Below are 13,371 nucleotides of genomic sequence, written 5' to 3' on the forward strand. Positions count from 1 at the left end.
GATACTCTTGTAAAAGTCTTTAATGATGTGAATGGGCAGTGCACTATGGTATTCTATAGAGAGGTTTTAAATTGCACAAAGGGCTTGTAAAACTTCTATATCTGTTCCCAAGCCATACACCTATCAGAGGGTTGAACAAATGGAAACCAAACTCTGCAGCAAATAAAAATCTTAAATTTACAATGCTGGATTATAAAATGGTGTCTCTCAACAGCAGCCCTGACTTATTTCATGTTCTGATGAAATCATTGCTTGTGAATGCCAAGAAATTCAGCTGTAAACTTTTGGCAATAAGTAGACTTTCCTCGGAACTGATGGTTTTGAAAACATCTGTAAGTAAGGAATCAACTGCAGAACCAATGAAAGAAGCTGAAGAGACCAAAACTTTCACTAACACCTCATAACACAGGCAGTGCTGTGAGTGCCACCAAGCCCTGCTCCCTGGTATGTGGGTTATGTACATACCAGAGTTCATTTCCAAGATGGAGGGTTTATGATTCCCAGTGTCACAAAGCATGCAGTGGGGGAGTGTATCACATAACAAAGTAACCTAACAATAGAGCTGAAAAGAGTTGAACATTTGGTTTTTGAAGTAATGCAGCCCAGGGTGGGTGGTTCTCATATTGAAAATTCCTCAGGTTTCTTAAACACAACATAAGTAAAACCTTAGAAGGAACTACTCTGAGTGAGTGTTTTAAGGAAATTCTCCTTTTATAACCACATTGAGGAAGGATTTGATTTAATCTCATTTTCCTTAAAAGATAGAGGAGTATGGAGTTAGGAGTCGCAGGAAAAGACAGGAGGTTTGAGGGTGAGGAGGATATGGCTATATTTTGACAGTTGAAAAGGAGATTGTGAGCTGCTGGTGCCTCAGAGCTTTGCTCCCTTAGCCCAGGTCACCACCAGGCCTGTGGCGTTCAGCTAAAAGGACTTACTGAAATGGAAATAGAAGTGTGAAGTGAGACTTCAAATTATGTTTAGTTCTCTGACTGACGCTTGAGCATTCAACAGATTTAAACATGCCTTCTACAAAACCAGCCTTGGGAAAGAATTTAGATACAGAGAAGGCACAGATTTAATCTAACTTTTCCTCCCCTTGTTGCATTTTTCCCCCATTCCCCCACACTACTTTGATACATCCTGTGGTCCTCTCAGAGGATGAAGGTTCCCAGACAAGATGACATTTTGTTCTCTGAGCAGAGCTGCTCTGATTACACCTGAAACTTTGTGATCAAATTCTTTCCCTGTCCTCTGCGTTGTGGGGAAGGAAAAGGCTGTCTGCCCGCTCTTCTCTCTCACAGTTCCCTGGTCCCTCACAAACCATAAATCCCCCCAAGTGAAAACAGTGCAGCTTGTTCGCTGATGCCTACCCAGCAGGAGTGAAGCCACAGCTCTTCCTGCCCCCAACATCAGTGCTTGGCAGAGAGGTGAATGAAATCCATTTTTCAATACTGTTGTCACCTTTTAATAAAACATGATGAAAAAATTATTAAAGATCTTATTGAAGGGAGTCAAAATAATTATTTTATATTATTTTTGACAACTGGATTGATGACCCCACTGCATGATAATTTTTTTTCTTTTTTTTGTAACAGCCATGATTTCATGCTGAGGGACACAATTGCACTTCTTTTTTGAGTACACAGTTGCACTCCAAGGCAACTAGCAATAGGACAAGGGGAAATAGCCTCAGGTTGTGTCAGAGGAGGTTCAGGATGGATTATAGGAAAAATTTCACCACTGAAGGAGTGGTTGTGCACTGGAACAGACTGCCCAGGAAGGTGGTGGAATCACTTTTCCTAGATGTTTTCAAAAATAAGAGGACGTGGAACCTTGTGATATGATTTAGTGGGCTTGGCAGTATTTGGTCAAAGGTTGGACTTGGTGATTTTGGAGGTCTTTTCCAGCCCTAATGATTCTATGATTCTCTGATCATTTACAGCTTCCAGGTATTCAGGTTCAGATAATCTCTCTCTTACACTGACATGCCTTCCACAAAATAGGGTTTAGGACTGATAAAAACTGCCAACTTGACTGCATCTGAGGTTCTTACGTGGATTTGCGGGATGATGATAGCTTAGATGAACAACAAAATATTTTTGCCTTTCACAGCCCCTTAGAAGACTAGGGCACAGAACTCCTGTCTGCCTACAAAGCTTTTGGGAGCACTGCCCACCAGGCCAGACTGGAGGCAGGAAGGGTGAGTGTAGAATGGGAATGAAATCTGTGCAGGTTTTGGGGGGTTCTAGGCAAGGTGAATCTCAGGCTGAGTACAGAAGTGCTTTCCCTTGTGTTATGTTAAAACATGGCAAATCCTCATCTTTGAAGGACACTCAGCATGACAAAGAAAATCTCTCTCCTCTGAATTTATGCTCCTTTAAAGACTCGTGCAGGAGGAGTTTGAAGTAAAACCTGTGGTGTTATTTCAACCAGGCACTGGGTCATACCAGGTTGATCTGACCCATGACTCCCTTCATCCCCAGCTGGGAAAAAAAAGAAGTCTATCACGGTGTATAGTACTCAGTAACTAAGAATTTCAGAAGTAATCCTAATATATGTAGCATACACCCTTCAGTGATGGAGAAATACTAAAATATCACTTAGCTGAAAAGACTTTATTGCGATATGCTTTTAACTTGTGCTTTCTGCTTCTTTCCAGTCTCCTGTTTTCTTTTCACTCCTGTAGAGTGAAAGATTGGTCACACTGACCCACTGCCAGTATTTCTTAATTCTCCTTAATGAGGACAACCTGCCTGCCAAATCTGATCCTGGAAACCCACATAACTGTGAGTATGAGAAAGATGAGATTAGTACTTTAGAGCTGTTATTAGTGATATAAAATACAAATGAATATGGTTTCTCACCCCAGATGCTATGAATGGTCCGTGTAAATGTTTTTAAAGCCCACATTTTAAAACACCTTAACACTGAGTGAAATGAAAACTTACTTATAAAGAAGGAAGTTGAAAAACAAAAACTCAAGTAATTTTTGTTAGCATACTTCATTATGTAAATAAATAGAGAAATACAGATCTGATTTCATGTCTCATTAATATTAACTGCTGCTTGTCAGAAAGTATTTATGCAATTCTATTTTATAATACATTTTCAGATTTTAGCATTCTCTTTCTCTTTCACATAATCAAGATGAAAATTTGCTTATGATTCCTCAGAAACACGATAGAGAAATCATTCAATGTACCAAAAAAACACACCAAAGATGAGAGAAAAAACTATATTCTGGAATAATCGAAACCCTCCTAGTTTGGTTACCCTTCTAAAGCTGGTAGGTGAAATTCTTGACCAGTTCCTTTTAAACCCAAATGTAAATGCTGATTTCCTTCACCAGGGCACTGTGTCTGAAACCATCATCTTGCTGGTTCTTTTGAAAGCAGAGAAACAGAATCTTTTCTGAAGCATGTTTGTAAAAAATAGCAGGTTCTCAACATCAACAAAAGTAGAACAGCTCTGTAGCTACAGCTGAGCTTGGGAAGTGCTGGAAGGACCCTGTGGAACTTGGGATTTCTTAATCAGAACAGAGTTCTGCAGCCCTTTGAAGGCCCTGGCTCATATTTGTGGTGGTGGCAGTGGAGTCCCACTCCCTCTGGGCATACACATCCACTCTCTTCCATGGACAGAAAGTAGAATAAAGGTGGAATTTCATGTTCCTTGATATCACAGATACCTTTGCAGTGATGCTTGTTCACACACAAAGAATATCCTCGCTTGTCTCTGATTAGTCATATTCCTAGAGAACTGCCACAAGTACACTGCATTACCAGCTCACCTCTTTCCCAGTTTTATGTCTGCATCATGTCTGGTGTTACTGCCATGGTGTGGTCCATAGGGGTCCAAGGGATGACCAGAGCTCCTTGTCCAAGGCCACAAGTGTGTGCTCAGCCCAGATAGTCCTGTGCTCCTTGCAGAGACCAGCTAGGGAGACATTTTTGGGGGTAAAGGGCCTTTGATGCTCAGCTTGTTTCCTACTTCTCTAAGTGAGAGAAGGTGGTAGGGAAGAAATTATATCATTAAATCTGTGCTATCCCATTATATGGGAATTTTAGACAAAAAAAACCATCATAAAGAGAAAGCATGAGAGGTGAATAATAAAAGAATAAATGTGTATCTAAGTTTATTGTCATTATCCCAGCGGATGAGTGGGGGTGCATTAAGTTCTCAGCTTTTGACACCATTTGATGCCAGCCCTTGGGAGCTGGGCTTGGCCACTGCTGAGGGCGCTTGAAAAATCCCACCTACGAGTCAAACAAACTATATTAGTCTAGTGACCTCTGTTTGAACCCACTTGCCTTTTAAAAATAAACCCCTGTACAAATCCCAAAAGAAACATGTGGTTAGTTCACATCATGGACTAATAATAGCTTACATCATCTTATTTTTAAAATCAGTCTTTTTTTGAATTATGGGAATGTCAGAAATAGTGTTGGAAAATTCCAAAGTCTACCAACACTATCTTAAAAGTGGCCAATCCTTCTTTTTTTCTGAACCTATTTAAAATTTAAAAAAATAAAATAAAATCCCAACCTCTAAAATGACAATCTTTTTCTGCCAACTTTCAGCCTGGAACACATTTTTACAGCACTTATAATCCCCGAACAAACCAGGTTTATGCTGGAAGCGCTGACAGACCTTTAGCTATTACAGCTATCTTACTAGCTCAGCTGTATTTATTTTTCATTATATTTAAATATAATTGGTTGAGGTTTAAGTCTAGTTCAATTTGATGAGAACCTTTTCATTTAAATATCAGTTCTTGGAAATGAGTCCTTTCTTGGGTGTCTTTTGGGGCTATTATGAATATAATTTTGGGATTGCTTTTTAGGTTTTTCTCTACTACCTCATTTGTGTGGTTTTGCTTTTAATTCAAAGTGCAAGAGGAAAAATAAGCATTCTTATGAAGCATATGGTATTCAACTGTGGTTTGAATCCCAGTGTGAGGAATTCCACTAGAAATTTCACACATTCTGTTCTGGTCTCAATTAAAAAATACTGGAGCTGGCCTGGCACATCAGTGGAAAAGCTATGGGCTGGTGTACATGGATCCTTGATGCTTTCCTGAAATTCTCTGGACAAATCTGGGTGGGGGCAAAGGGAAAAGGGTCAAGGTACAAAACAACTGTGGAAACCCAGAACTGTTTGTGTCAGGGATTGCTGATGGGATAGCTGTGGAATTAGTTTAAATATGAAGTGTCTGTGCTCTCCAGATTGAAAAATACTTTTTTCTGGATGAAATATGACCAAGATGGAAGACCTTTGAAACTGAGAATTAGGAAAAAAGAAAAATAAATTCAGTAAAATGACTTTGAAATACCAAATCTAGCCAACAGTTATCTCAGAGGGAAAAAAAAATCTTCTGAAGTGAGAAATGTAGGATTTGAACTTTAACTACTGTCATACATAAAGGAGGATGGCAATGAAAATGAAGTCATAGTTATTAATGTTCTTATTGATATTAAGTAAATGTTAGAAGTGTAAATTTAGGAGAAATGAGAACAATATTTTTATATAATTTAGAGGAACCATTTCAATAACTTAATCGAATGTTTTTCATAATACAGGATAAAGAATCACACCAACCCTTTTCTAACTGAAGACTTAAGCTTTTTTTTGAAGACTGTGATCTTTCTCTAGAAGATGTGATTTAGGTAGGAAGTCTTAAAGAGATGGATAATCCACAGGGGAATTTGTCCCAATTGCTCTCATTCTGGTAAAAAGATTATTTCCATTTTTTAAATCTTTTTCTGTCTTTGCATGATTACAGTCTTCAGTGTCTCTTTCCCTTATGATTATATGACTAGTGATTATATGCAATTATCATTTGGTTTGTTAGTTTACTGTTCTATAAAGTAAATATACTAAAATATTTAAATCTCCTGTGTCACAGATATTTTTCAAAACCTTGAATGATTTCTCAGGGCAAGGACTAAGGTGCCTTTCTTAGCTATATTGTTGCATTGGAGGTTCATATAGATTGGGTTATCCAAATGATTTGTAAAGCCCTTTCAGAATCTCTGCTCTCAAAGACACAATTTCACATTTTGTGGTTGTGGTACCTTCCTTTGCTCTTTGAGCATGAATCTTGTCTGTACCATGTTAGGAAACATCTTCAACTGCACTCACCCTGTCAAGCAACCTAGATAGTGTGAAATAGAGTGGGGTTTCATTATCAATTTCTGAATTATCAGCAATAATTGAATAGAATACTTTCTTTCAGATAATTTGAAAAATATTGAACTGCAGCTGTCATGATTGCCCATTCATAGTTAAATTAAAATATATGTGTCTACAATTTCACTTTTCTTCACAAGATTAGGTGTGTTTTGGCCTAAATTGTATGTCATAGAATGTGAAATGTTTAAAAATGTTTAAAAAATTAATATTAACAGAAACAGTTTTAAAAACAATCCCATTTTTCACTTCTAAGTGCCTGATAAAAAAACTTCTAGGGAAAGAGCTTCCCTCTACTCCTCTTTTCTTACATCTGCCAGAGATGAAAAACTTAGATGGTCTCTTATATGACCCACTGTGTCACTTTCTGAAGTCTTATGGATGAGAACTTGCTACTTAACCTTTGATGAAATCTCTTGCACTTCAATATATCAATGAAACACATACTGTGCCTGACAGACATACAGAAACAGACACAGCTGTTCCCTGGTAATCACCAAGGTGCTCTGTTCTCTAATGGAGTTCAGGAAGGGTTGACACAGACACAAAACTATTGCAAATCAGTGTCTATAAGTCTGTAACCAGAGAATTTAACCATGTAACACATACTGTGCAACTGAGCAAAATGCAAAATCAAGTCAAAATACAGAGCTTCCAGAGTGCATTTTGTGTTTGGTACAGGAAAATACACCACTTCAAAGCTAGTCAATAATACATAAGACACAATTTTTTACAGTGCTTGCTATCGCTTTTTTTGTCAGGAAGAAGAAAACAGACATGGGCAAAAGAGGAACAAAAATAAAAGTACGTGGAAAATAAAGAATGGAAAAACTGGTGTTAAAGTAGAATGAATCTGTTTTGCATCTGCTCTGCTTATATCAGCCAGTTAGTAGCCACACAAACAGTGAATTTAAGCAATTAACAGAGTCTACTTTCCTTGGGCGGATTTACTATGTTTGTGTTCTGCTCATTAACACACCCAAGATTTTACCTGCGACCTTTGTGATTTGCAGTCACAGTTCTGCCTAGAAAGTCAAAAATTAGCCTGGATCTTACCAAGCCAGGAGGAGCTTTGTTATGCCCACCTCAGATGGTACTTGCTTCCTGCAGCCCTACTGATGCTTGTCCCACATCAGATCTGGGAGAACAGCAGAAGAATAACGAGATTTGCAGGTGGCTGGGCTGATCCAGCAAGCAGATTTCTGGGCTAGGTGCTGATAGGAGCTGTATCAGGCTCACCCAACCATCAATGGGTACTGAGGCTGCCAGACAGAGCCAGAGCCTAGGGCAAGTTATGAGAGATTTCCAGAACTCAAACAGAAATCTAAGTCTTGTTGAAATTCAGGTTAATAATATTTTTGGTTTGGATTTTTTGGGTTTTTTGTTTGTTTGCTTTTGGTTTTTTGTTTGTTTGGATTTTTTTGGTTTTTATGGCTTTTTTATGTTTTTGTTTGTGTATATGTGTCCCTTTTTTTTCTTTTCTTCATGGTTATTAAGATAAACCTCAGGTCCAAGTTTATTGCTAGGAAAATGAAAAGAAAAAGTAAGCTTGTTTCTGGAGCCAAGAAAGTTTTTTCAATTTGCTTCTCACTTCATATCTGGAATAGAGTCTGTCATAGTATTAACACTACTTGATAGCATATTAGTAGAACTGTTTGAAGCTTGTAATCTCTTAAAATGAGACGGTTGGTAATATTCTGATTTAAAAACAAACCCAGCATTTTTTCCTCCTAAAAACATGCATCCCTATGGCAAGAGGAAAACACTGTCCAAACAGATGTCAGCTCGTTTGGCTTTTTTTCCCATTTTAAAGTCTTCCCATTGTTTGAGACACACTAACATCTATGATGCCAAATACTTCACTCAACAGAACTACTTGTCCACAGTTTATGACTGCAGGACAAGTGTAGCACCTGGATTCTCCCAGGGATACCATGTCTGCCAGGATCATAAACAATTATATCCCCTCATCCCAGGAAATTCTTCCAGTCCAGACCTGTTTACATGCCCAAATAGATATTTTGAGACATCTGGGAGAATTGCTGGGATGGCTGCCATAGAATCCTGAAATCCATAAGTTATGTCCACTGTATTTTGAGTCACCATGTCTAAGACCACATGTCCTTTCCAGGCAGTTCCTCATCCCAGCATTGCTCGAGCTGGGGCTGGCAGAACTGCAGGGCTCCTGCCACCTTTTGCTGTGGAAATCAAGTACCTCAGGCAGGCAGTGTTGGCATTACTCAGTGTCACTGATGCTGGAGTAAATGATGACCCAGTTACTAATTCAAAACATTTGAAGGTAGTTTACTTTCCTTTCTAAAGCAATCCTTATGCTATTTCATAGCTTTCTGGGAAGTGGCCAAGAAATGCTGGATTATGGCCCTTACAGCAATATGGCACAAAAAAGTTATCAAACACACTTTAGTAGTTTCATGTTTTCAGACATCAAATGCTTCAGAGGAAAAATATAAAATTTTCTTTGTAGCACTCTTGGTTTAAAAAAAAGCTAGTAGAATACTAACAGTACACAAAGCTAGTATGTTTTTTGTGCTAAAATGTATCTGAATCTTGAAATACAGTGGTTAATTTACTTATTCTATGTTGATTTATTTGGATAATATTATGCTCTAATTTTTCCTGCACTCAGCATCATGTATATTCGTGTATCCTATTGTTTTTAACTATGAGAACTTGAAAAGTTTTTGTTTTTCTTAAATCCCATGCAAGATTCTTTTAAAATAATTTGCTCTACTTCCACGCTGATGCTACTGACATCCCCCTATAAATAAATGAGAAATTCCTTCTATAAAGAGTGAATTAAGCCTTACTATTATCTTTATAAATCTATATCAAATCATTTTCCTGTTCAAATGTGAAAGCTAACTCTTTTAGTAAAAATTTTTATTTGTTTTCAATCTGTTGTTATTAGCAACCAGAAGAAGAAAATATACTAAATTATGTTTAGCTCACCTCTTACATCATTTGCTAAGTCAATAGATTATCCAGGTATGTATCCAGGCATATCCAGGTATATCCCATCCTTAGCCTGCCATAAATATATAGGATAGAATGGTCTATAGTTGCTAAAAATTAGTATATCCTGTCTGCAGTCTGTAAGAACAGCTTTACGGAAATATATTTCAATCTGTGTTTTTTATTTTTCCATTTTAGTGGTACTAGGAATCTTTCCATGCAAAATCTGTAGAAAAATATAGAATTTTATTTTTTCAAGTGCTTTATGCTAGTCTGTACAACATTGGCTGGGGGACATGAAGCAAAATTCAGCACACATAGCTCAAATACAGACATTCAGAAGTCCCCACAGATCTTCACGATTGTCCCCACAGCCTGTGCAACAGATCTACATTTCATAGTTCTTTGCCTCACTCTGGCCATACTGGTCCACCTTCAACCACGATTTTTAATGCAGGATTTGAGGGAATTTCCATCACCATCTTAACAAGGAATTTTCTACTTTATTATTATTACTATTCTTTTAACAGAGAATTTAATACTTCTCCCTGTCTTTGTCCCAAGATCACAAATGAGGACATTTCTGCTTCCAGTTTTGGCAAAGCTTTGAAGCCCCATTACAACTCACCAGCAGACTCCAAAAGCCTGAGTCCTCTAATATGGACTTCTGGATTTGGATGAACCTTTTCAAGATCTCCAATAATGACTCCACCTTGGAAATGCAAAGTCTTACAAAAGGATCTGGTTCAAGCCTGCTTTCCTGGATCCCTACATGCAGAACACACTCAAGTGAAAGTACTTACACTATTGACTTAAAGAAACTTTCTGTACTGTTCTTTCTTACAAGTTGTTTACCTGTTTTATAGGTGTCAAAGCAGAAGCTGAAAAAAAGTTCACATTCTAAGTTGTGAAGTCTCAAACAGGAAATCACATCCAGACTTAATTTCAGGAACCTATTTCCGTCACTTCTAGAATATATTCAGACAGTATAGTTGCTGTAGTGGTGGTTTGGTTTATTTGCTTGGTTGGTTTTTGTTGTTGCTTTGGCTATTTTTAAATTTTGTATTTCATTAAAAGATCTGTTTTTATTCCATATTCATTCCTTCAGCAGGCTTAATGCTAAATTTGATGAAAATGTGCAACCTTTTTTTATGAGAAAAATTAATTAAGTAAAGGTTTTCCATTAAAAAAAGAAAAAGTGTGATCATTTTTTTCTTCTAATAGTCTCCAGTTACATCAAAAGCTCTTGCAGAGAGGAAGGATAAACTCTTTTTTATGTCTGAGTTGCTATAGCAAGAAGCAATGAACTTAAATTACCAGCAAGGGAGTTAAACTGGATACAAGGAAAAATATTTTCTGATGCTAAGGCCAATTAAGCATTAGATGGTCTAGGGAACCCACAAAATATAAATTATTGAAAGTTTAGAGAAGATATTGGACAAAGTGTGATGTGACTACCATTTCTTCTGATTTCAGCAGAAGGAGAGATGGTAGATAATCCCTTAATATTCCTTTCAACTCCACTTTTTGTTGTCCTATTTTTAAAGTATTTTTTTCACATTTTAGATATCACATTTCAAGCTTTTTTTACTGATGGTGCTTTGATTTTATTCATAGCTTGCCCAACATGACCTGTATTTTTGTCTTACCCTAAACAGATGAGCCTATTGTAAGATGTATAACCTATCTATACTCTATATGTAAAATACTTTAATATAGAACTTGCCTTTCTGCATGATTTTGCAGCATAGAACCCAGCATCAGATATTTTGGCAGCATGAAATGAAATAGTTCGCCTCTGTTTTCCTGCCTGCAAGATAAATATCACAACAATGATTTCATTCTTCTGAGAAATTCTCAAGATGTGAATATTCTTTTTAAATCTGAAGTAAAGGTGAAGAAATAAATTCAATATTATGTGGAATCATTCAGGAAACAGTTCTGCTACTTATCAGCCTTGAGAGGCCTTAGAAAATAATTTTGCTTCATCTTCTTTTATCTTTTAGACTACAAGCTTGCTGGGACAGGAACAGTCTTACTTTGTTTACATTATACCTAACACAAAGCAACCTCATTCTGGGATTCTGTTGCCCATTTTCCCAATGCAATTCTACACTAAAGAAATTAAAGCCTAATGATATAGCATCAAGCAACCTGCGATGAAATATAATCAAAATGCAGCGTGCTGCCAATATATCACATTCTCAGAACAGCAGTAAAGACTAATTCCTCTTTCTCTCCTTTTCCTATATTTTAATGGATGCACTGATGGTGTTAAGCAGCTGAACAAGGCTTTGAGTGTTCCCATGAAAACGGCCAGGAAAGCCCCCTGCACACTCTGCAAAGGGTAATGCTGAACAACTGCTGCTCCCCTGACTCGGCGCTTTGTGCGATGCCGCACATGGGCCTGCAGACACACATTTTAACTCTGGTGCAAGCAGAAACCTTTCTGACATGAAACCTCCATCAAAAGAAGCCTGTGAAAGCAAGTTTCCTGTAACTTTTGCTTTGCCATCTTTTAACTAATTCATGAAAGCAGAATAGCAACAAACAGCATTGTGTCACTACATGTTATATCGTGGAAATGCCTTCAGCACTACAAAGCACAAGAAAAGGCAATCTAAACAAGATATGATATAGATTTAATACATTGGGAAAGCTTTAGAGTTCATTTAGGCCCTGATTCAAATATCAGAAAAGTCATTAGGAATCTTTCCACTAACTTTCCCTGAAGTCTTTTGAACATGTATATTTAAAGTTACATTTGTCTCTCCTTCCCAGCCAAACAGAGTGCTGTTGGCCTCTGTGAGGGAAATTATTAATCACCTCTTTTTTTTCTAAAGATACTAACAGTTAAATGCTAAAATTATTATATCATTATGTATCTAATTTATGACCATTGCCTCCTACAAGAAAAACTATTTTTGCCTTCAGTACAAAAAAGCTTAAGGAATTGCAACTTCTGTACCATTGCCTTAACAGCAACATAATTAATTAATGTAACTCATTAATTACTGTATCTCATTAAGAGTAATTAAAATATTGTGGCACAAATTTGGATCCACATTACTGCATTGGATTAATGATTAATTTCAGAGTTAATTCATTCCTTGGTGTAACTGAGATAAAAATCAAGACCACCAAGAGATTAGAAGACTTTCTGAGTATTAAAAAATTCTTTCTGTTTTGTTTTCATACTTCTTTGAATTTGTGGGCTGTCATCTGCCTCTTGTTGGGTGGTCATTTTCTTCACTGTCTTCCTACTCAAGTGCTGCTTCATGCTAAGGAACTTGCTAGTGGTGCACTCTTCCCTCAGAAACAAGGATCAAGCAATCTGAGAGCAGATATTCTTGTAGAGAAGGCTGGTAGCTCGTTGCTCTTTTGCTTCAGCATAAAATAAACCTACATATTTAAATTTAATTAGAAGTCTTTAGGGGGAGAGTAAAAGACAAAGTTGTGTTTTCAACCCAGTATGGAGTTCAAACTGAAAGTAAAAAGAATTGTAAACTGAAAAATTCCTAAAGTTTCTAGCTAGAAATGACAAAGAAGAGAAAAAAATATCTAATTGAAGGTAGTCAGCATAATAAAACATATTAAATATAGAATATTTTTTCCTTTTAGATTTCCCTGAACAGGAAAAAAGTCCAAAAAATGTTACAGCAGCATGACTATCTTTACAGACCATATTTTCCAAAGCCAGTATTTAGTGTTGAAAAGAATCTATTAATAATAATAACAATATTATTGTTTTAAAATAACAATAATTTTAAAACCCCTATTTGCAAGTCTAGCATTGTCAGATAATTCTCTCCAAAGATTTCCACTGACTGAAACGCAAACATTTCTTTCTGTTTCTCTTTCAACCTTTAAATTTCTGTCAAAGAAAGTAAAAAAATTCAGGCAATTTTATATGAAAGAAAAAATCAAATTCAAGTGTTAATTTTTTTTTTTACAGTGTGCTCCACTCAAGAACCATTCCCATGTAATTTGGAGGATCTAGTTCATGTGTTGGGGTGGAAGGGAAGGGACTGATGACCACAGTTCTGACAAGATGGCACTAAAAAACCTGATAACTTTTGGATAAAATAGATACAAGCTTTTAATCTACACAAAGAATTTCTGGTCATTTACTGAAACACAGTTGAATTCTTTGTCCCTATTTCATGCACAGTAAGATAAGACAGCAGATTTTTCAATAAAGTAAAATATTTA

The 13,371-nt window shown here is 36.8% G+C and overlaps 1 long non-coding RNA gene across 2 annotated transcripts; it reads left to right on the forward strand.

Moving 5' to 3' along the window:
• The first annotated feature begins 2,612 nt into the window (after nucleotides 1-2,612).
• LOC116442267 lies at nucleotides 2,613-10,303 on the forward strand. 2 transcript variants are annotated; one of them, XR_004239465.1, is made up of 3 exons: nucleotides 2,613-2,786; nucleotides 5,577-5,725; nucleotides 9,724-10,303. It is a non-coding gene; the product is annotated as an uncharacterized LOC116442267 (long non-coding RNA). The 2 variants fall into 2 exon arrangements; XR_004239466.1 differs by having other exon boundaries at nucleotides 5,577-5,663.
• The last annotated feature ends 3,068 nt before the right edge of the window (nucleotides 10,304-13,371 follow it).

The sequence above is a fragment of the Corvus moneduloides genome, chromosome 3 (genome assembly GCF_009650955.1).
Source record: "Corvus moneduloides isolate bCorMon1 chromosome 3, bCorMon1.pri, whole genome shotgun sequence".
NCBI classification, from domain to species: domain Eukaryota; kingdom Metazoa; phylum Chordata; class Aves; order Passeriformes; family Corvidae; genus Corvus; species Corvus moneduloides.